The sequence below is a fragment of the Nerophis lumbriciformis genome, linkage group LG17 (genome assembly GCF_033978685.3).
Source record: "Nerophis lumbriciformis linkage group LG17, RoL_Nlum_v2.1, whole genome shotgun sequence".
Taxonomy (NCBI): Eukaryota; Metazoa; Chordata; class Actinopteri; order Syngnathiformes; family Syngnathidae; genus Nerophis; species Nerophis lumbriciformis.
The window spans coordinates 35,428,962-35,455,000 of record NC_084564.2 but is presented as its reverse complement, the minus strand read 5'-3'; positions in this window follow the sequence as shown (position 1 = coordinate 35,455,000).

Below are 26,039 nucleotides of genomic sequence, written 5' to 3'. Positions count from 1 at the left end.
CGTGATGGCTGTCGGGGCTGACGAACTGTGTATATGTATGTATATGTGTGTGTATGTATGTATGTATATATATGTGTATGTGTACATATGTGTATGTATATGTATATATGTGTATGTGTGGGTATGTATACATGTATGTGTGTATGTGTATGTATATATGTATGTATGTATGTATATTTCTGGGGGTACGCTCTGGGCCTGCCTGTCAGACGGGGGTCGACGCCTCAGGCTACTGCATCCGAACTGCGTGTCTGGAGCTCCTGGGTCCCGCTGTCCATCCCTTCCGGGTGCCCGTCTTGGTTGGGGCCTGTTGGGCCTAGTCCCTGCGTCTATTGTGGTAGCTTGGTGCTGCAAGGTATTCCGAGGTGCTGCAAGTCGGCCAGTTGCTGGGGTAGTGACCTTGTTTGTCAGCATGTCTGTGATCTTCTTTTAATTCTTTTTTTTTTTTTTTTTTTTTAATTTATTTTTTTTAATATATTTTATTAATATTATTTTTTAATTTTTCCCCTCCCTCAGAGGGGGGGCTCGGCGGGGCTGTTGCTGGTTGTTCCATCTCCATCGTTGGGGTACCTGCGGGTGGAGTGGGTGGTTCCCGTGGCCCTGTGCCTGGGTGGTCCTGCGGCGGCCGATTTGGGTGGGGTGGCCGGGGGATGGCCGGGGGCTGGCCTCGCCGCGCTCTCCGGGGGTGGGGGGTGGGCTCGTGGGGGCCCGGTTGCCGGTGGGGCGGGGGCGGTCTTCCCGTCCGGTTGCGGGGAGTCTCTGGGTCCCTCGGGCGGGGCGTCTCGCCTTTCTGCCCGTGTGGGGTGTGGTCTCTCGCTGGCTTGGGGTCTGGCTGTCCCCTGCTTTTCTCGTGCCCTGTCCTCTGCCGGGTGCGTCTGTCTGCGGCCTGCTGCTGGCCCTTGTGGGCGGTACGGTGGGCCGGGCTCTGGGGTTCCTGTCGCTGGCCGGCTTGGCTGCGTGGGGGCGGTGGTCCCTGGTTCCCTGGGCACCACGCCTACTGTTTGTGGGTTGGGCTCTCGGGGGTGATGGGGCCGTGCTCTGGCTCCCACGCACTCTGGGAGTTGAATGTATTGTACATGCAAATTCACATATGCTCACATACGTACATAGGTACCTACGCTCCCACATACATACACAAATACAGTACATATTTACCTACCTAATGTTCGTACATCCACACGCACATTCAATATACAAACATACACATACACATACTGTACATATACATTCACTGTACAAACACATATACACATTCTGTACATATACATTCATTGTACAAACACATATACACATTCTGTACATATACAAGTACATATGCATACTTACACTCATGCACATAATCACGTTTCATCAAACATATATTAACGTTGTTGCCCTAGGGTAAACTGGGTGTAACACATGGCACACTGACAAAGCTTAACCTATTGTGACTATAACAATCTACAAGGTTAATGTAGGTTGCTTCTCTTTCTCCCCCTCCATTTTTCTGCATTCTTTCGTATCTCAAGTTATCATTACGTATATGTATTGTTGCATTTAAACAACTGTATTGTTGATAATAAAGGTAAATTATTGGTATTGTTCATTATCAATAGCGCTATTTCTATTGGTATTTGTATTGATCCATTTGTAGTGTAATAATGCTCATTGTCATTTCTGTATTATTTTTTATTTTTCGCTAACTGCTTATTTGCTATTACTTTTACCATCATATTTGTACATGTCATATTTTCTGATGTTGCTCTATTGTTGTTGCTGTTGTTGTTTGCTGTTGTTGTTTTTGTCTCTCTGTCTAATCCCCCTCTTGTCCCCACAATTTCCCCCTCTGTCTTCTTTTTTTTTTCTCTTTCTATCCCCTCCTGCTCCGGCCCGGCTGCACTAAATGATAATATAAATACATTTAATAAAGTCAAATACAAATAAGGCAACAAGAGAAGTATCCTACACTTCTCTTTTGTAAAGTAAATCTGAACAGCCGACATGGGCATCTACATCAACTATATGATTTGCCTGAGAAGCTGGACAGGACACAAAAAAAAATAAATAAAAAAAAAATGTAATAATCACTTATTATTCTGTTGTTTGGATGCTTTACATTAGTTTTGGATGATACCACAAATTTGGGTATCGATCCGATACCAAGTCGTTACAGGATCATACAATGGTCATAATTTAAGTTATTTTGTGTCCAGGGACGTATTTCCTGAGTTTATAAACATAATATAACATTTTTTTATATATGTTTTTTTTTTTTTTTGTCATAAAAAAATACAATCATGTGTGCTAGGACTGTATCCCTGCAGACTTTATTAATAAATATTGATATATAATGTAGGAACCAGAAATATGAATAACATAAAGAAACAACCCTTTTGTGTGAATGAGTGTGAATGAGTGTAAATGGGGGAGGGAGGTTTTTTGGGTTGGTGCACTAATTGTAAGTGTATCTTGTGTTTTTATGTTGATTTAATAAAAAAAAAATAAAAAAATATTTTTTATTTCTTGTGCGGCCCGGTACCAATCGATCCACGGACCGGTACTGGGCCGCGGCCCGGTAGTTGGGGACCACTGTCATAAAGCACTTCTTCCTGAGGGCGTTTCAGTGTTATAACTTCACCTTTATTGTTAGTTTTTAAGCCAAAATGTGTCCATTCTGTGTCTGTTTGTAAGTACTCCGTGATTGTGCGCTGCCGAACATGCTCCTCTGCTCGTAAAACTAACAATGACACGACATGATGACCACGGAGGGGGGTTCGGACCGGTACTTTTTAGAGGGGGTATAGTACCGAATATGATTCCTTTGTATCGCGGTACTAAACTAGTACCGGTATACCGTACAACCCTACTGTGTACTATAGCAGTGTGTGTGTGTGTGTGGAAACGATCAGGCCCAAGTCCTGCACAGCATGAGCAGCAGAGACAAAGACAGACAACCCTCCATCATCTTTTACGAGTCTGTTTGCCGGTGAACATACCTCGAGCTCAGGAGTCGGGGTTAAGCCCACATCTGATGTTGTCAAACAGTTCCTACCAGTTCAGTCGCGATCCAATTTCTGAGCGGGCTGAGGCTTTGACATTTTGATCCCGTCAAGAGAGAAACAATTTCACCGAGTGTCAGCTGACACTGTCCCATCGCTAGTCTCCAGACGTTGCCAGCAGCCGCCAACATGTCACTGCTTGAGGAGACGTGGAAAGATAACGCGAAGGAGTGTTTTCTCAAAGTTGGGCTATTTCCGGAAAAATTTTTAACAATAATCCTCATTCATTTTAATCGGCTTCAATAGATGAGCTGAAATTTAACAGCTAGAGATGTCCAATAATATCGGACTGCCGAATTAAAATGCTTTAAAATGTAATATCAGAAATTATCGGTATCGGTATAAGTACTTTTTAAAACGCCGCTGTGTACACGGACGTAGGGAGAAGTACAGAGCGCCAATAAACCTTAAAGGCACTGCCTTTGCATGCCGGCCCAGTCACATGTCTATGGCTTTTCACACACACAAGTGAATGCAATGCATACTTGGTCAACAGCCATACAGGTCACACTGAGGGTGGCTGTACAAACAACTTTAACACTGTTACAAATATGCGCCACACTGTGAACCCACACCAAACAAGAATGACAAACACATTTCGGGAGAACATCCGCACCGTAACACAACATAAACACAATAGAACAAATACCCAGAAACCCTTGCAGCACTAACTCTTCCGGAACGTTACAATATACACCCCACGCTACCACCAAACCAAGGCCACCCCAACCTCGCAGACCCCAACCTATGTCTCTAATTCTGTGTAGGCAGCATAGCGTGACTAGTACTAACCAACAGTGTGTGACATTTTGTACTTAGCAAACACTATAATTATGTCCATATAATTATAATTACAGATAGCTGTGGCATGAGCTGGACAAAATGGTGTGACTCATCGGCACCTCAAGCATGTTTTTTCAGGTATGTGGACTTCTGTGTGTAATTTACATACGTCAGGTTTGGCCTCTGGCCCGGATGATCAATACACCGCAGTAACAAAAGCGAGAGAACATGTGTCCTTTTTGTAACCTTCGACCCGCACTCTTTAGGCACCTTGGGTCAGATGTCCTGTCCAAGTCTCTGGTGTGCTGAAGGTCAGTTAAAAATGACAGGGAGGGAGCTTACAGTGAACATGTGCACATTTGATCTTTGACCTCCCTCCTCCATGGCCATCTTGTGTCAGAACAGTTTGAGATCAATAATGTTGTTGCCGCGGGGCAGGGACATAATGACTGCAAGTTTGAAGAAGACTTGTTGCAAATTGCTTCGTATGAAATACGAACTACCAGTCGGACCTTTGACCTCAACTACTTCAGCCATCTGGGCTGGGGTATGCTTTTAAAATGGGGTTGTAAAACAAATACAGTAGCTCACAAAAGTAATTACCCCTTACAGTTGAGTAAAGTAAAACTTGGATGTACTCTATATTGCCAAAAGTATTTGGCCACCTGCCTTGACTCACATATGAACTTGAAGTGCCATCCCATTCCTAACCCATAGGGTTCAATATGATGTTGGTCCACCTTTTACAGCTATTACAGCTTCAACTCTTCTGGGAAGGCTGTCCACAAGGTTGTGGAGTGTGTTTATTTTCGATCATTCTTCCAAAAGCGCTTTGGTGAGGTCACACACTGATGTTGGTCGAGAAGGCCTGGCTCTCAGTCTCCGTTGTAATTCATCCCAAAGGTGTTCTATTGGGTTCAGGTCAGGACTCTGTGCAGGCCAGTCAAGTTCACCCACACCAGACTCTGTCATCCATGTCTTTATGGACCTTGTTATGTTGGAAGAGGAAGGGGCCCGCTCCAAACTGTTCCCACAAGGTTGGGAGCATGGGATTATCCTAAATGTTTTGGTATCCTGGAGCATTCAAAGTTCCTTTCACTTGAACTAAGGGGCCAAGCCCAACTCTTGAAAAACAACCCCACACCATAATTCCTCCTCCACCAAATGTCACACTCGGCACAATGCAGTCCGAAATTATTACATTTATTGTCATTTTTATTAATTTGATGGGTAATTTGCTCTAAAGTTAAGTATTTGTATTGAGACAAAAAAATGTTTGGAAAGTATGATAATATACTGTAATACACTATATTGCCAAAAGTATTTGGCCACCTGCCTTGACTCACATATGAACTTGAAGTGCCATCCCATTCCTAACCCATAGGGTTCAATATGATGTGGGTCCACCTTTTACAGCTATTACAGCTTCAACTCTACTGGGAAGGCTGTCCACAAGGTTGCGCAGTGTGTTTATAGGAATTTTCCACCATTCTTCCAAAAGCGCATTGGTGAGGTCACACACTGATGTTGGTGGAGAAGGCCTGGCTCCCAATCTCCGTTGTAATTCATGCCAAAGGTGTTCCATTGGGTTCAGGTCAGGACTCTGTGCAGGCCAGTCAAGTTCATCCATACCAGAGTCTGTCATCCATGTCTTTATGGACCTTGTCATGTTGGAAGAGGAAGGGGCCCGCTCCAAACTGTTCCCACAAGGTTGGGAGCATGGAATTGTCCTATGTTTGTAGAAATAGTCTCCATGCCTAAGTGCTTGATTTTATACACCTGTGGCCAGTGATTAGGACACCTCATTCTGATCATTTGGATGGGTGGCCAAATACTTTTGGCAATACAGTGTATATTAGATTAGTCAGTGAAAAAAGGTCACCACAGAGACATTATAGTCTAAATACTGGCAACACAACTGTCACTTATAGGGGAACTGCACTTTTTTTTTACGACAAATGTATTTTTTTAATGCATTCTTCAAAATTATAAATAAATGTAAATACAAGTCAATGGAGCCAATGGGATGTCCTCTATTACGCCCATAAACCCCGATAAATAATCATTCAAAAACTGCCAACAATACTCCATTTATATATCATGACTTGAATATTAACCGAGTACTAGTGATATTGTTATTATAAGCGCTAACACAGACAAACTATTTATAGCAGCGGCGTAAACACTAGCTTGTGTGGCTATGATGACATCATCGACTGGATGAGCTGCATTAAGCTTATTCCAGATCATAAATAATGCCTTTCACCTGGATAGTATCAGGATGAGAAAGTAATCCCGACAAGTTGGTACACATTGACAGCCAATTTAGACCCGCAAATGGCGAAAAAAGACCCCAAAAAACAATTGGTTCCACACCCCTTTCCTTCACAGGGATTGTGAGTCATTCTTAATCTAAACGGGAATAAATGAACATCCTAGCAGTCGGCATCCTAATGACAGCAGACATTGTACAGTAAGTGGTGTTTTTTTGTTTGTTGATTTTCTTGAAGTTTACAGTGAGGAGTAATCAGTGATGTTGTTGAAGGAAAAAAGCGAATGTTGTGATACGTTTTTGAAATTAATGCGCCACGTATGCTTGTAATAGAGGTGTTTGGGTGTTTTTTTTAAGGGCTTTATCGGCAGAATAGAGCGACTCCCATAGGCTCCATTGTAAGCGGACTTTGGATCACGTTTATTAACTATTTAGAATGCATAAAAAAAAGAACAACACGGGTTCTTTTCTTATAAAAGGATTGTGAGTTATAGGCAAACTTCCCAAAAAGTGCAGTTCCCCTTTAACAGTGAACATGTTCACACCATGTCGTAGTTCCCATTTGCTATTATTATCACTCATTGACTTGTGACTTAGTCTCCAGGCCAGGAGTGTCAAACTCGTTTTTATTGAGGGCCATTTCGCAGTTATGACCATGAAAGTGAATAATATGTGAAGATAAACGTATAATAGCCTTGTTACACAATTTGCATCGGCAACTGATTTTTATTATTATATCTTTTACTAACGGATTGGTGTATAAGTTGCTATTAAATCATAAATCAAGGTGATGAGCAGATATTTAAGTATTTATTTTTGGTAGCCAAAAATAAATGCTTGGATGAAGTGCTGGCTGTCCAGAGTCGGGACCCGGGGTGGACCGTTCGCCTGCGCATCGGTTGGGGACATCTGCGGTCCTCTCCAAGGTTTCTCATAGTCATTCACATTGACATCCCACTGGGTTGTGAGTTTTTCCTTGCCCTTTTGTGGGCTCTGAACCGAGGATGTCTTTGTGGCTTGTGCAGCCCTTTGAGACACTCGTGATTTAGGGCTATATAAATAAACATTAATCGATTGATTGATATGCAATCGCATGCAGTACCGTAATTTTCGGAAGTAAGGCGCACTTAAAATCCTTTCATTTTCGCAAAACTCGACTGTGCGCCTTACAACCCTGTGCGCCTAATGTACGGAATAATTTTGGTTGTGCTTACCGACCTCGAAGCTATCTTATTTAGTACATGGTGAAATGATAAGTGTGACCAGTAGATGGCAGTCACACATAATATATACGTGTAGACTGCAATATGACTGAAATAAACAACGCCAAAATGAAAATATAGAACATTACACACGGCGCTCAAAAATCTATTAAAATGTTTTAGTACGACTTTGGTAAGCTATGAAGCCCCACCGCTTGATGGATTGTACTGTACTTCAACATAGGAGTATTATTATGGTGTGTGTATAAGGTAAGACATATTGTCTGGCGTTTTGTTTCGCAATATTATGCAAAAGAGACTTTTCTTACCTTCTGGTACCTGCTGATCTGTATTTTGGGATCTGCATAAGTCCTGAAAATGTACGCGTGTCCGCTTATGTAGTCCGTGGCGACACCGTAGTCGATAAGCTTCTTCTTTTTCTCTATCTTCTTGTTATGGGACATTCATCCTCCGGCAGTCACACATAAAATATAGGTGCAGACTGCAATATGACTCAAGTAAACAACACCAAAACTTTAAATGTTCCATTGAAAATAAAGAAAATTACATCAAAATGTTTTAGTATGACTTTGAAGCCGCACCGCTGGATGGATTGTCGGCCGATTACGGAAACCGTAGTCAGAGATACAAGTATTACTATGGTGTGTGTATATTATCATACATATTATCTGGCGTTTTGTTTTACAATATTATGCAAAACAAACTTTTCTTACCTTCTGGTACCTGCTGATGTGTATTTGAGATCTGCATAAGTCCTGAAAATTTGCGCAGGTCCGCCACTGTGGTCTGTGCCGATACCGTAGTCGATAAGCTTCTTTTTTTTCACTATCTTCTTATGTGACATTCACCCTCTGCTGTTGCCATTTCTAATATAAAGTGGTGTAAAGTTCTAAACGTGTGACCAGTAGATTGGCAGTCACACATAAGAGATATGTGTAGTCTGCAATATGACTCAAGTAAACCACACCAAAACTTTAAACAAATGTTCCATTGAAAATGAAGAACATTACACACGGCACTCAAAAATCTGTCAAAATGTTTTAGTTCTGCATAAGTCCTGAAAATTTGCGCGCTTCCGCCTTTTTAGTCCGTGGCCATGCCATAGTCGATAAGTTTCTTCTTTTTTACTATCTTCTTGTTATGGGACATTCCTCCTCCGCTGTTGCCATTTCTAATATAAAATAGCGTAAAGTTCTTACTTATATCTGTCAGTGAACTCGCCATGAAAGCGCTAAAACATACCGGTGTAGTGAGTTTACATTATTCACCCAAGGAACTTTAGTTATTTGAGAGTTCCGGTCGGACAAGTTTTCACGGGACACATTTTTGCACTCGTGAGCAACGGATGAAGAGATGCTGCTCCGTTATTGATTGAAGTAAAGTCTGAATGTCATTAAAACAGTTAGCTCCATCTTTTGACACTTCTTCCACTCCCGTCCTTGCACGCTACACCGCTACAACAAAGATGACGGGGAGAAGACGCTGCCGAAGGTGAGCCACGTAAATAAGACCGCCCAAAAAACGGCGCATCCTGAAGCGACTGTCAGAAAGTGACTTGAAGATGATGTGTAAAACATCATCTATGCAACATGTTGACCAAAGAACTACCATTACATGTTATGTAGACCACAAGGAAGTATTTTACATTTAGGGAAAAATAATATTACCCCTTTAATGCGCCCTGTAATTCGGTGCGCCTTTTGTATAAACAATAGACCTGACTAGACCCGCTTATTGGCGGTGCGCCTTATAATCCGGTGCGCCCTATGGTCTGGAAAATATGGTACATTTTTCTGCTAAAAATAAAGAACATGCCAGTAAGTGCTTTATTATTTCCAGCTATAGGTAGGCTACATAAATAATGTGGCGGGCCACTTGCGCTCTACTTTGTCTTGAACCTTACATTCTTCTGCGTCGAGGTTGAAGGAGTGCCATGTGATTCGTCACCAAAACCCTGGGGACAGCGTTTTCCGGTGAGTCAACCGGTGAGTAAACATGACGAGGTTAGCACTTGCGAGCAATGGCAAACAGAAACCGTAATACTGGAGCTGGACTAATTAGTGGTTCCTGGAGAAGGCATCTGCTCATGTGGGTTGTAGGCAGTGACATGCGGTCAGGCAAGGTAGTTGCGGATTATCTTTGTGATCGTAGAGTATCCCGCAGAGAAAAGTCATAAGGTGAGTTATTTTACCAGACTCCTCAGGAGTCAGCACAGTCCGTCAGGAGGAGGCAAGTGAGGCAGAGCCTTTGTCATCATGAAAAATACTTACCTTTTCCTGAATTGACCTTATTTATCAAAGTTGATCACTTTTTTTCTCTACAAAACTACGGCGGACAGCACCATGTTACCGTTAATTGTTTTGCTATTGGTTAATTGGACTATTACTCTATGCTACCATTTCATTTGGCCCCAAGATGGTGATAGACTCTGTCCCGTTCTTTTGTTGAACAGTCAAGAAATGGGACAACAAGAAGATTTACCACCATTTATTTAAAACTGGTCACAGGTGAATGTTACAGCGTTGGTCTCACTCCTGCAAAAGTGTATATCAGGGGTCACCAACCTTTTTGAAACCAAGAGCTACTTCTTGGGTATTGATTAATGCGAAGGGCTACCAGTTTCCATCCATCCATTTTCTACCACTTATTCCCTTTGGGGTCGCTGGAGACTATCTCAGCTACAATCGGGCGGAAGGCGGTTTACACCCTGGACAAGTCGCTACCTCATCGCAGGGGCTACCAGTTTGATACACACTTAAATAAATTGCCAGAAATAGCCAATTTGCTCAATTTACCTTTAACTCTGTTATTATTAATAATTAATTATATTTATCTGTGTGGAAACACTGATCATCTTAATGATTTCTCACAATTAATATATATAGAAACAGATAAATATCAATATGCAACACTTTATTTTTATATTTTCTCTAAGTGCACATTTTTCAAATTGAACATTTTCAAATGATCACTTCTAAGACAGTCTTGTGAAATCACAATATCCCATTTTAACTAGCTAGCCACTAACATTTTTTAACAAATCATGAATTACTTTGCACCATGTTTGTACAAATAATAACTCATGTAAAATACAAAAGTCAACTCTCAAATTTTTTAATAAATAATGTCACACTTTGAACTGGACACCAAATCTGTTATCTGTTTCTTTGTCAGTTAGTGAAGACCAAGTCTTAAAAATATTTTCTTGGATTTTCAAATTCTATTTGAGTTTTGTCAATCAATCAATCAATCAATGTTTGTATAGCCCTAAATCACAAGTGTCTCAAAGGGCTGCACAAGCCAAAACGACATCCTTGGTACAGAGCCCACATAAGGGCAAGGATAAACTCACCCCAGTGGGACGTCGATGTGAATGACTATGAGAAACCTTGGAGAGGACCTCATATGTGGGTGACATATGAGGTCCCCCAGGGGAGACCGAATGCAATGGATGTCTTAGAATTAAAAATGACGAGCAAAGCAAGACCAGCTTGCTAGTAAATAAATAAAATTTAAAAAATAGAGGCAGCTCACTGGTAAGTGCTGCTATTTGAGCTATTTTTAGAACAGGCCAGCGGGCTACTCATCTGGTCCTTACGGGTTAATGAAAAATTATTCACTCTCTTTATTGGAAGAGGGCAGACAAGTTTAATGTGTCCATCAGTGCACCAATGTTTGTTGTAAATGTGTTGTACTGGTAAATTATGTGTATATAATCATCATCATTGCGTATCAGGCCTGTTTGCAGGCATCAATAATCAGGGCTCTCCAGTCTTCTCTGTTGTCCGCTCTATGTATGAGTTCTATATTATTGATATTTCCGATAAAATGTCTTGTTTCCGTTGATATACAGTCTAAGTTTACATACACGTTTCCAATAATTTCTACAACTCTTACTTTTTTGTGATAGAGGGATTGGAGCACATACTTGTTGGTCACAAACAGCTCAATATTTTGTTTCATCTGACGTCGCATGGAGAAAGATAAGACCTTCTGGAGGAAAGTTCTGTGGTCAGATGAAACAAAACTTGAGCTGTTTGGCCACAATACCCAGCAATATGTTTGGAGGAGAAAAGATGAGGCCTTTAATCACAGGAACACCATGCCTACCATCAACAATGGTGGTGGTAGTATTATGCTCTAGGCCTGTCTTGCTGCCAATGGAACTGGTGCTTTACAGAGTAAATGGGACCATGAAAAAGGAGGATTACCTCCAAATTTTTCAGGACAACCTAAAATCATCAGCCCGGAGGTTGGGTCTTGGGCGCAGTTGGGTGTTCCAACAGGACAATGACCCCAAACAGACGTCAAACGTGGTAAAGGAATGGCCAAATCAGGCTGGAATTAAGGTTTTAGTATGGACTTCCCAAAGTCCTGGACAATGCTGAAGAAACAAGTCCATGTCAGAAAACCAACAAATTTAGCTGAACTGCACCAATTTTGTCAAGAGGAGTGGTCAAAAATTAAACCAGAAGCTTGTGAATGGCTACCAAAAGCACCTTATTGCAGTGAAACTTGCCAAAGGACATGTAAGCAAATATTAACATTGCTGTATGTCTACTTTTGACCCAGCACATTTGCTCACATTTTCAGTAGACCCATAATAAATTCATAAAAGAACCAAACTTCATGAATGTTTTTTGTGACCAACAAGTATGTGCTCCAATCACTCTATCACAAAGAAATAAGAATTGTAGAAAATATTGGAAACTCAAGACAGCATGACATTATGTTCTTTACAAGTGTATGTGAACTTTTGACCACGACTGTATGCGGTTCATTGTCGACCTTGAGCTGTCTTTCTTACTTGTTTTCCTGTTAACGTCAGTTTTTCTATGTTGTTCGAGGAATTTCAGCTGCCTATTTCGAATCCTTGCAATTTGAGATCCTCTTGTTTTTGCCTTGCCAATACCTCTTCATTACTTTTCTTTTCAGTCCATGATATTTTTCTGAAGAACCACATTTCAGTTGCCTCTAGTTTTGTCAGTTGTTGATTGTTCAAAGTCCAGCATTCACAACCGTAAAGTTGGACAGACCATTTATACGTTTTGAGGACTCTGAGTTTGGCGTCAGTTGAGATGTTTCTATTTTTAAATATGACTCATTTTGTTGAAGCTATCAATCCGTTTGTTTATCTCTTTTTCACACCTACCATCAGATGTTACTGTGACACCGAGGTATTTGAATTGATCCTCTTGTTTTATTTTCTTGTACATAATGTGTATGAATTATATGTATGTTCTCAATTATATCAGGGGTGTCAAACTCAAATACAGAGTGGGCCAAAATTTAAAACTGAACAAAGCCGCGGGCCAAGGTTGAACAAATTAACCTTTTAATAGGGACCCAAACAAGTTTTGCATTGAATATTGAACAAGCAAGGCTTATATAACTTTATAGTGACATGCAAAATCGAGTTTCAAATAATAATAATAATAATAATTACAAAATATCAATGACATATCAAATACATATCAAATAAAAATGTAATACCTCTTTTCTATTTGCAGCCTTCTGAGGTAAATATCAACATACATTTTTTCCACAGGCTAATAAATTTGAAAATAAAATAACAATGAATAAAACAACCATTCAGGACTTTAAACTGCTCAGTTTGCAACACACTGATCTAATCTGATGATACCTGGCATCTTTTCTTGGATGCTAGTTCAGGCTTTGAGCTGAGGCAACCTTCATTATCGAATGAAGGCGTTCATCAGTCATTACAGTATATCTCGTAGTCCACCCGGACCACAGTCTTGGGGGCGTACCTTAAAGGCACTGCCTTTAACGTCCTCTACGAGCTGTCGTCACGTCCGCTTTTCATCCATTCTAACAACGTGCCGGCTTTGTCACAAGATATGTGCGGCTTCTGTACGCACACACACGTGAATGCAACAGCGATACAGGTTACACTGAGGGTGGCCGTATAAACAACTTTAACACTGTTAGAAATATACGCCACACTGTGAATCCACACCAAACAAGAATGACAAACACATTTCGGGAGAACATCCGCACCGTAACACACCTTGTAGCGTCCCGGAAGAGTTAGTGCTGCAAAGGATTCTGGGTATTTGTTCTATTGTGTTTATGTTGTGTTACGGTGCGGATGTTCTCCCGAAATGTGTTTGTCATTCTTGTTTGGTGTGGATTCACAGTGTGGCTCATATTTGTAACATATTATGTGACTGAGCCAGCACTCGTTGGACTGGATGAAAAGTGGACGTGACGATTTTCGGGAGGGGCACTGAAATTTGGGAGTCTCCCGGGAGGGTTGGCAAGTATGAGAATTAGCGGTGAATGCGGTGTTACCGCGGCACCGCCGCTGTATATAATTGGCGGGCCAGCTCTAGTGTTAATTTGATATCGCCTCAAGGGCCAAGTGAAATTTTGGCCCGCGGGCCAGAGTTTGACACCCATGATTTATATTATATATTATGGTACATTTTTTGTTTACTTTTTACTTATTGTTTTCACCCTCCTTTGTAACTGAGCTACTATATATAACAATTTCCCTTTTGGATCATTAAAGTTAGTCTAAGTCTAAAGTGGGTGCTATTCCACAGTGGGAAGTGATGCAGCTAAAGTCGATGAGTTGCTCAGTGATTCAATGAGTTCATTCTGGAATGAGGAAGTGTAGTTTCGTATTGCACTGTCCCATTACACTAAATCTGTGCCTTGTTCCTCCTTTTTGGTATGTCAACCTTTGTACTGGTAGGCTTTCTTTGGACATAAGAGGTCAGCATGAACTTTGTCTCTGTAGTAATCATCAAACCTGAACATGAGAGGGAGAAAGAAATTCAAAACAAGCAGCTTGCAAGCCTCCCTATTGGAGTGGATGGAAGTCAGGCCTAAAACGGTTGGTAGATCAGCCGTGCCAGAAATCTGAGGGTTCCTGGTTCGGTCCCCGGCCTCCGCCATCCAAGTCACGTCCGTCGTGTCCTTGGGCAGCTCACACCATCAGTTAATGAGTGTGTGGATGTGGAAACAGTGTCAAAGCGCTTTGAGTACCCTGAAGGTAGAAATACTGTATATAGTATTAAGTATTTACCATTTAGATATCTAGTACCGTATTTTTCGGAGTATAAGTCGCTCCGGAGTATAAGTCGCACCGGCCGAAAATGCATAATAAAGAAGGAAAAAAACATATAAGTCGCACTGGAGTATAAGTCGCATTTTGGGGGGAAATTTATTTGATAAAACCCAACACCAAGAATAGACATTTGAAAGGCAATTTAGAATAAATAAAGAATCGTGAACAACAGGCTGAATAAGTGTACGTTATATGAGGCATAAATAACCAACTGAGAACGTGCCTGGTATGTTAACGTAACATATTATGGTAAGAGTCATTCAAATAACTATAACATATAGAACATGCTATACGTTTACCAAACAATCTGTCACTCCTAATCGCTAAATCCCATAAAATCTTATACGTCTAGTCCAGGGGTCGGCAACCCAAAATGTTGAAAGAGCAATATTGGACCAAAAATACAAAATTAAATCTGTCTGGAGCCGCAAAAAATTAAAAGCCCTATTACACACAGATAGTGTGTCATGAGATATAAATTGAATTAAGAGGACTTAAAGGAAACTAAATGACCTCAAATATACCCACAAATGAGGCATAATGATGCAATATGTACATATAGCTAGCCTAAATAGCATGTTAGCATCGATTAGCTTGCAGTGACCAAATATGCCCGATTAGCACTCCACACAAGTCAATAACATCAACAAAACTCACCTTTGTGCATTCATGCACAACCTTAAAAGTTTGGTGGACAAAATGACAGAAAAAGAAGTGGCATAAAACACGTCCTAGAACGTCGGAGAAAGTTATACATGTAAACAAACTACGGTGAGTTCAAGGACCGCCAAAATTAGTAGGACAAAACGGTGCTCGCCAAATACTCGAATCAGTGAAGCTGACAGTGTGCTTTATAACAATTAGGGAGGTTTGTGTCATATTTGTCCTCCTACAGAAACCATATTAAAACAAAAAAAAAAATTTTTTCCTCATCTTTTTCCATTTTTCATACATTTTTTAAAAAGCTCCAGAGAGCCACTCGGGCGGCGCTATGCGGCTCTAGAGCCGCGGGTTGCCGACCCCTGGTATAGAACATCGACGATAAAGTTCGCAACTTTTGGTCGCTGATTAAAAAAAAGCCTTGCCTGTACCGGAAGTAGCGTGACGTCACAAGTTGAAAGTCTCCTCACATTTCCCCATTGTTTACACCAGCAGCGAGAACGATTCGGACCGAGAAAGCGACGATTACCCCATTAATTTGAGCGAGGATGAAAGATTTGTGGATGAAAAACGTGAGAGTGAAGGACTAGAGTGCAGTGCAGGACGTATCTTTTTTCGCTCTGACCGTAACTTAGGTACAAGGGCTCATTGGATTCCACACACTCTCCTTTTTCTATTGTGGATCACGGATTTGTATTTTAAACCACCTCGGATACTATATCCTCTTGAAAATGAGAGTCGAGAACGCGAAATGGACATTCACAGTTACTTTTATCTCCACGACAATACATCAGCGAAGCACTTTAGCTACGGAGCTAACGTGATAGCATCGGGCTTAACTGCGGATAGAAACAAAAGAAATAAACCCCTGACTGGAAGGATAGACAGAATATCAACAATACTACCAAACTCTGGACCTGTAACTACACGGTTAATGCTGTACCGCCTGACGAAGCCTAGCAATGCTGTTGCTAACGACACCATTGAAGCTAACTTAGCTACGGGACCTCAAAAGAGCTACGCTAATAACATTAGCTCTCCACCTACGCCAGCTCTCATCTGCTCATCAACAAGAGTGCTCACCTGCGTTCCAGCGATCGACGGCGCGACGAAGGACTTCACCCGATCATCGATGCGGCTAGCGTGGAATAGCGCGTCTGCTATCCAAGTCAAAGACCTCCTGGTTGTGTTGCTGTAGCCAGATGCTAATACACCGATCGCACCTACAGCTTTCTTCTTTGCAGTCTCCGTTGTTCATTAAACAAATTGCAAAAGATTCACCAACACAGATGTCCAGAATACTGTGGAATTTAGCGATGAAAAAAGACTATTTAAGCCGGCGACCGACCTATTCCAAAATGTCTGATTTAACTACTGACGTCACGCGCATACGTCATCATACCTAGACGTTTTCAACCGGAAGTTTCCCGGGAAATTTAAAATTGCACTTTATAAGTTAACCCGGCCGTATTGGCATGTGTTGCAATGTTAAGATTTCATCATTGATATATAAACTATCAGACTGCGTGGTCGGTAGTAGTGGGTTTCAGTCATACTTGCCAACCCTCCCGGATTTTCCGGGAGACTCCCGAAATTCAGCGCCTCTCCCGAAAACCTCCCGGGACAAATTTTCTCCCGAAAATCTCCCGAAATTCAGGCGGAGCTGGAAGCCACGCCCCCTCCAGCTCCATGCGGACCTGAGTGACGTCAGGTGCGCAACACCACGTATATCGTTGGCCAACCAAAAAGTAACCCCAGTACGCTATAGCCAACATTCACCAGGAGATGGCAACAGACAAACATAGATAACTCTATGACATTCCTCCCCTTTTAGAAATGTAGAAGATACTTAAAAGAAATAAACAACCCAACCAAAAAATGCAGCAGCTCAATTAAAAAACTGTACTTAAGCCACATTCTTTTTTTTCTTTTTTTTTTAGTACTGAACTCTTACCCTCATTTGTAAAAAAAAATAACATGCTTCTTATACAAACAGTATTTGTACACCTTTAACACAGATTTTTATACTGTCTTCAGAGATTCCGTTTTTTTGGTGGTACTCGAAACCTTTCTGGGTACCTGCGAAAGGGTGTTCAGCATGGTTAGAAAAATAGTGACAGAGAATAGAACAAGGATGGACAATTCAACCCTTAACTCAACAATGAGTAGATGAGTGTTATGTGTGTGTATATGTGTAAATAAATGAACACTTAAATTCAAATATTTCTTTTATTTATATATATATATATATATATATATATATATATATATATATAGTGTGTGTGTGTGTATATATATATATATATATATATATATATATATATATATATATACAGCTAGAATTCACTGAAAGTCAAGTATTTCTTATATATATATATATATATATGTGTGTATGAAATACTTGACTTGGTGAATTCTAGCTGTAAATATACTCCTCCCCTCTTAGCCCCGCCCCCAACCACTCCCCCACCCCGACCACGCCCCCCACCCCCCACCTCCCGAAATCGGAGGTCTCAAGGTTGGCAAGTATGGTTTCAGTAGGCCTTTAAAGGAAACTAAATGACCTCAAATATAGCTACAAATGAGGCATAATGATGCAGTATGTACATATAGCTAGCCTAAATAACATGTTAGCATCGATTAGCTTGCAGTCATGCAGTGACCAAATATGTCTGATTAGCACTCCACACAAGTCAATAACAGCAACAAAACTCACCTTTGTGCATTCATGCACAACGTTAAAAGTTTGGTGGACAAAATGAGACAGAAAAAGAAGTGGCATAAAACACGTCCCCGAAAGTCGGAGAAAGTTGTACACGTAAACAAACTACGGTGAGTTCAAGGACCGCCAAAATTAGTAGGACAAAACGGCGCTCGCCAAATACTCGAATCAGTGAAGCATGTTTAATATAAACAGTGTGCTTTATAACAATTAGGGAGGTTTGTGTCATGTTTGTCCTCCTACAGAAACCATATTAAAACAAAACAAAAAAAAATTTCCCCTCATCTTTTTCTATTTTTCATACATTTTTGAAAAAGCTCCAGAGAGCCACCAGGGCGGCGCTAAAGAGCCGCAGGTTGCCGACCCCTGGTCTAGTCTCTTACGTGAATGAGCTAAATAATATTATTTGATATTTTACGGTAATGTGTTAATAATTTCACACATAAATCGCTCCTGAGTATAAGTCGCACCCCTGGCCAAACTATGAAAAAAACTGCGACTTATAGTCCGAAAAATACGGTAATCGTAATGTTAGCCTTAATGTACTTATCAAATGAATAATTAAATTAATTGAAGTCATAGGCGCCGATCCCGGACAATGCCGAGCACCCACGTGGGATTGATGGCAAATTCTGTCTCACCACCAGGCAAAAACCGTGCATGTTTTGGGTTTTGTACTTAAGTCCTATTATTCTAAAGTAACACTACTCTTACAATGTGTGGGTACTCTACCAACCTCTGCTCATAATTATTACAATTTTTTTAATTTTCCAGTTGGAAGAATCAGTCCCATTCGGTTTGCAACTGTTTAATTTTGTCATGAGCCGTGACCCGGGTCATGTTCTGTTAGTTTTGGACTCCATTAGTTCCTGTTTTGTGCACATCTGGGTTTGTTTTGGTTACCACGGGTACTAATTGGGTTCACCTGCCTCTGGTTAGTGGTCGGCACGCTCACCTGCTGTCGAGCACTAATCAGAGAGCTATTTTTTCACCATTCTCGCCACGCTCAGTCTGGCTTCGTTGTTTGCTGAATGCAACAATTACGCTGGGTAATTCATGCTTCTATACTTCTTGATTCCTGTGCTAAGTCTCGCCTTAGGTTCCCGTTTTCTGTCTGTTTGGTTTGACTGTGTATGATTTACGGAGAATAAATCATCTCCTTCCTTCACACTTTGTCCGGAGTTGTCCGTCTGCATCCTGGAAGAACGACCCGGCAGTAAGATGCGACCCCCACGTGACAAATTTCACATTACATATATCATAACAACTATTAAATGTTAAGTATATATATATTAGCCATTGTTTACCCTTTTCTGAGTTATGTATCAACAGCTGATGATAATAATAATAATTAAAGCTGCAAGCAGCGATGGACGGGACCGACTTTGACGGCACATAAAATCCAAACCGGAGCAGTAATTAAAACTCTTTGATTAACTTTTAATCAGAAGGGTTCAATCTCTCTCCTGTGCTAGTTTGAAGCCGACACGACAAATGCGCTCAGAGGAGATAATGTTTGAAAAAAGGTGACCGGTTGTTACAAAACTTTTGTTTTGAAGGGGAAATTGCAAACTTCCTGTTGATTTTTGCTGGGGGTTGTCAATATATGAAATGTAGTTCTAAGTAAGACCTACATATATGTTTTTGTTTCATGTCTCTAAGACATTCCTACTGGAAGTTACAGTCAGTTTTGTCTGAGTTTTCATCCTAGGAGCAGTTGTGTCTGTGTTTTTTTCCTAGGGGGCGCTAGAGCGCAATTTTGAGTTTTGGGGTTGGGTTTTTGTTAGATCGCAATTTTTCCAGTCCTGATATGTGTGTCCAGTTTGGTGAGTTTTGAAGCATGTTAAGGGGGTCAAATTACAGCTCAAAGAGGCAAAAGTGACTGTTTTTACTAACTTTTTGTTTTGAAGGGTAAATTGCCAACTTTCTGTTGATTTTTGCTGAAAAATGTTGGTGTATGAAATCTAGGTCTGAGTCAGACCTACATAGAGGTTTTTGTTTCATGTCTCTACGACATTCCTAACGGAAGTTACAAGCAGTTTTGTCTGTGTTTTTCCTAGGGGGCGCTAGAGCGCAATTTTGAGTTTTGGGGTTTGGTTTTTTTATTAGATGGCAATTTTTGTCAGTCCTGATGTGTGTGTCAAATATGGTGAGTTTTGAAGCATGTCAAGGGGGTCAAATTACAGCTCAAAGAGGCGGCGGAATAATAATAATAAAACCTTACAATTACAACAGGGTCCTCTGTCCCAAAGGGACATTGCGGTCCCTAAAAATAATAATAGTGTTGGCCTGTATAGAACGCGATGATTGGGTTAAAAACGAAATTTGTTGCTTTTGTCCACCCTAATGTTCCCTTTTATTGTTGCGACTGACGAGAAACATCCTTTTTGCCTTGAAGTCATGATTGTTGCAGAGCAAAGTGACGACAGAACTGACAGCACATGTGTTGCAATGATTTCAAACAGAAAGTGAAAGCAGATCGGGGAAGCCCCTGTGAAAACACCACATGTTACATATTGACAGCCAATGAAATCCCAGTTTTTAGTGGTTTTGCGGCAAAACGATCGTGAAACAAAGACGAGAGTCCATGCACGGGCAAAACGAGCTGAAAGTGAAAGCAAAGTCAGTTCAAAACTAAAGTTGCGCACTCTTTTGTTTTCTGTTTTGCACACTCTTGGAGTCAACATGTGCATAGTCAAGTAAATAGTGTCATGTACATAGTGTATATACCCCCCCCCCCCCCCCCCCACACACACACACACACACACCATTTTTTGTATATATTGTTTTTCAAATCATCTGACATGTATACTGTGTATATGTACATAATTTATCATTTTTTTAAAGTAATTGTTTATATACATGTTACAGGTTATATATCTTTTATTATTGAATGTATCAAATATGATGAATATTTAATGGACCACAATGGAAACAAGCCTTTTGGCTTTTTGTGCCATACATTTGCCTTTTTAAAGCATTACATGGATTCAATTGTTTAAGATGTCAATAAACTTCTCAATCAATCAATCAAACTTTATACAAAAGAGAAATCCTTCCTGGTAGTTTGCGGGACACTGACCTCATTTATTAAAGCAAAATAAATGTAGTTTTCATTTGAGCAAAAAGTGCTGCCGCTGACGTCAGAGCGACGACACCTGCTGACTTTTGTTGCGTCTGACCAGTCTTCCTCTCAGGGAATTAAAGTCACTGGTCAATCCCAAGTTCTTTCATATGACATATGTTGAGTAAGAAGGACCATCAAGACAGAATAGGAATATTATCAAGTTTTACTAAAGCTTTAGGAGACCAGTCCTTACAAATGCGCTAATACCAGCATCCACAAGTGGTCTGAAAGCCAAACGGGAAGAGACAACATATTGAATAAGAAAACAGCCCCCACCCTGCCCAGAAAGGAATACAGCCCCTTTGTTCTAATACTGATAAGGTAAAAAGGGAGTACAACAACTCCCACATTCAAACGCTTCAAGGTAAGGCACACAGTTTACTTGCAGACATAAGATACAAGCAAAAAGAGTACACATGGGAAAATATTAGCTGCTTTAAACATGACTATGAATAAAGAAAGAACTCTTAAAAATATATGCAATCTCCACACTTTCCAATGGAAACTAACTTTTTTACTTCCTTTTGGAACAAAATCCGCGTATTGTTATTAAATATCGTCGCACATTTTGTACTTGGCAGCCTTGCTGACATAGCCTCAGAAAAGTAACGTCGGATTTACAGCCCGTCCGAGCACCCACTCGCACAAATGTAGATCGGCGCCTATGATTGAAGTAAAGTTAACTTTAATGTAAAGAGGTGAAACTATGATTTTTCTCTGCATTTAAAACACTTACTTGTAGTCTAAATAATGATATGTAATTGTGGTTCTTTGGTGAAAATGTTGTATAGATTATGTTCTACATACTGAGCCACTTTCTGGCATTTTGTGTTTTATTTTCCAAACAAATACAACGTTGAAGCAACATGCGTTTTGACAACATCTATTCAATGTCAGGTTGAGTTGAGTTGAGTTTGAATTTATTTGGAACACGCATGCATAAAACATGATACATCACAAATTCCAGTTTCTCTATTCAACATGTTCGAAAAGGAGCAGGAAGAAGCAGATCTTATTTAATCCTACACATTTTCCTTTACATAGCAGTTGCTAAAACTTTGGCTCACTTCCTGTTCTCAATTTATTCACAATATACTCTATAGGTCAGTGTTTTTCAACCTCTTTTGAGCCAAGGCACATTTTTTTCATTGAAAAAATGCGGCGGCACACCACCAGCAGAAATCATTAAAAAGTTCAACTCAGCAGCCGATATTGACAATAAAAAGTTGTCGCAATTGTTGGATATGACTCTAGACCATCACTAAGCATGCATCACTATAGCTCTTGTCTCAAAGTAGGTGTACTGTCACCACCTGTCACATCACGCCGTCACTTATTTTGAGTTTTTTGGCGTTTTCTTGTGTGTAGTGTTTTAGTTCTTGTCTTGCGCTCCTATTTTGGTGGCTTTTTCTCTTTATTTGGTATTTTCCTGTAGCAGTTTCATGTCTTCCTTGACCGCTATTCCCCACACCTGCTTTGTTTTAGCAATCAAGAATATCTCAGTTGTTTTTATCCTTCTTTGTGGGGACATTGTTGATTGTCATGTCATGTTCGGATGTACTTTGTGGACGCCGTCTTAGCTCCACAGTAAGTCTTTGCTGTCGTCCAGCATTCTGTTTTTGTTTACTTTGTAGCCAGTTCAGTTTTAATTTCATTCTGCATAGCCTTCCCTAAGCCTCAATGCCTTTTTTTAGGGGCACTCTCCTTTTGGGTTTTTTTGGTTTAAGTTTTAGATACCTTTTTACCTGCACCCTGCCTCCCGCTGTTTCCGACATCTACAAAGCAATTAGCTACCTGCTGCAACCTACTGATATGGAAGAGTATAATGTGGTAAGTCTGCCGATCTTCAGACAGTACCGACACTCAACAACGGCACATTATTTGCGGATTATAATTGCTGGTTTGCGAAAAATATTTTTAACCCAAATAGTTGAAATTAGATAATCTCCCACGGCACACCAGACTGTATCTCACGGCACACTAGTGTTGAAAAACACTGTCATAGGTAATAACAATACAAATAAATAAATAATAATTGGTGAAGTAAGTTATATTTCATATGGTGAGATGAGTAAGATTATCTAGAAAATGAATTGATGGATGGGATAAATTCAGAATGTTTATCATGGTTCTTCTTCTTTGTACTTTGTAAACACTTTAAGTTTGAAGAGTTTCTTGAAGTGGAAATCATATTATATATTGTTTGATTTCTTTGCTTAATTGTGACGTTAATTTGACAATTGAAATTTGGTAATTTCCCAACCAACAACGTGGATCCAACATTAGACATCAACGTTGTCTCAATTTACAAATGCAACTATTTTGCAACGTTGTTTCAAAGTCAGTTTTAAAGGATATGTGTGTATAATCAACATCGTGCCTGCTGGGTAGTTGACGTCAACGCCGTACAACAATGGCGGACTCGCGCAAAGCTTTTCGGGTAAAACTTTACCATATATGGAGACATCCGCTGATGTCACCAATGGTAAAAATGTCACAATTTAGGCAAATTCCAAACGGTTCGTTTAGAGAAAGTATGAGGGAAGGCAGGTTTTTATAAATATCTTTGCCAAGCTTCCATTGTTTGATTTCAAATTTCAGGGGCTGAGGCAGATCCCAAAGACACAGAAACAGGTCTCATGAGGGTAAATCGTAATTGTTCGCCATACTGATACACAGTGTTGGGACTAACGCGTTACAAAGTAACGCGTTACTGTAACGCCGTTAGTTTCGGCGGTAACTAGTAATCTAACGCGTTATTTTTTTTTATTCAGTAATTTAGTTACCGTTACTACATGATGCGTTACTGCGTTATTTTACGTTACTTTTGATGTAGTATCGCCTAGAAACAGAAGCGCTGCGGTGCCGTTCTTCTGAATCTTCCTCTGTCACAAGCCGGAGAGAAGAAAAGAGACGCGGTCTATGTGTGTGTGGGGGGGTGGGGGGTGGGGTGGGGGGCAGGGAGGGGAGGTTTGATATATGAAACAAAAAAAAAAGTTGTTGGCACGTTCAGTCCACACACAGCGTGTGTTTATAAGTGCAGATTCGGTTGTGCAAAACGAGGGTTTTAAACACATGCTGAACGTGCTTGAACCACGTTACGACATCCCGTCGCGCACCCACTTCAGCAATAAGATTGTGCCAGATCTTTATGAGCAGGAGAAGAAAAAAGTTGTGGATGAACTATCCCGAGCATCATCTGTTGCGCTCATGACAGACGGCTGGACGTCCAGCGGAACTATAAGCGCTCACTTCATCACAGCAGACTGGGAGATGAGAAGACACGCCCCCTCTACGAGAGTCACCTTGCGCAGGTACTGACACAAGCAGTGGAGGAATGGAAGATAAAGATATCCCAGTCACACGTGATAATGCCAAAAATCAAATAATTACAGAGAATGAGGCAGGACTGGGACCACAGATAGGTGCTTTGCACATGTAGTGAATTTGGCATCACAGAAGGGAATCTCAGTCAATAGGATGGAGCGCCTCTTTGGGAGGATCAGGAAGGTTTCTTACTTCCACCCAAGCACAACAGCTGCTCATGTGCTTAAGACAAAGCAAGAAATGCTAAAGCTGCCTGCTCATACATGATGTCCCAACGAGGTGGAACTCCACTTATGATATGTTGGAGCAGCAGGCAGCTATATACTCTGCATTGACCCACAACACCCTGAAGACAAATGTCACCCTGTCTGATGGTGATGTGAGAGTGGCAGATGAGGTCCTCCAGGTGCTTAAAAGTGTTCCATCTCTACTGAGCACTGAAACTTCACCATCTGTGTCAATGATCCTGCCACTGAAAACAAGGATTCTACAATCCATGGCTCCAAGTGTGGAAGACAGCAGCATCACTCCAGATGTCAGCCTTTATTTCACTACCTATGTTTCAAGGAAGATGATGTTTCTTCTTATGTTGCACTTAAACTTGTTTTTTATTAATGGTCATTGGTCCAAGTTTAAAGAAAGGAGGAATGCCTTTTTATGTTGCACTGTTTTTCATTAATTATGTTAAAAGGAAAATAAAAATGCATGTCAAGTTGATCAACAGATTGTATTATTCTCCAGTGCAATAACAGTACTGAAATGAAGGCAAAAAGGGCATTAATGGGAGCTTTAAAAAAAAAAAGAAGAAAAAAAGAAGTAACTAAATAGTTACTTTTCACAGTAACGCATTACTTTTTGGTGTAAGTAACTGAGTTAGTAACTGAGTTACTTTTGAAATAAAGTAACTAGTAACTGTAACTAGTTACTGGTTTTCAGTAATTAACCCAACACTGCTGATACATCCTTACACTCCAGGTCACAAGCCTCTTGAATGACCACTCTTTGCTCCGGAAACCACTCAGCAACATGTGAAGTTTGCATTCTTACTTCGGTCCTCTTACCTTGTTTGCAGGGTGAGAAGGAAGCACCTTACGGGTGTCACCTCACACCGCCACCATAAAGCCGCTCATTGTTTAGGACAACAATGCAGCTCCAGCCCAGCCCTCAACAGACTCAAATCTGATTAAGACTGTTTAAACACGACATGTTGCACGACACAGGACGCCCCGCCAAAGACCCCCCCGACTCTGGAATGTGGAGGGATTGGAACACATTTGCCCTGAAGCTCTCGTCTTGTTTGTTGCTTCAAACCGGGCTGACATTATCTCTCAGAGGCCTTAGTCCATGCACGTCGGTAACCTTCGAGAACGCAGTGCAATTAGCCACACCTATCAACAACACCAATATTACCATAACAGTTTCTGCCCAGCTTCTCCCCCCCCCCTATCCCAGCTCATGCGGTGCCCATGACAATGCTCCTTGAGCTGCAAGGAGAGACAGCTGGGCGGTGCGGTAATGGCTGCTGTCGTCGCTCGTTCCAAAGGGAAGGCACGGAGTTGGGCATTGTTAAACCCCGCAGCTGTTTTTGATGCAATGCAAATGGCCCCCGATACCTGCCTGAGGCCAAGGATCACAAAAAGAGTTCACATCTGAAATCCGGCCTGCAGTCAGTATTTTGCGATATTACGTTTGCAATAAGTCAAGTGTGAGGTTGTTGTGCCTTTAATGATGTGTGTTTGCTTGGGGGTGCACTTCTCTGCATCTCTCACCTAGGCCTTCAGTGATGTCCTA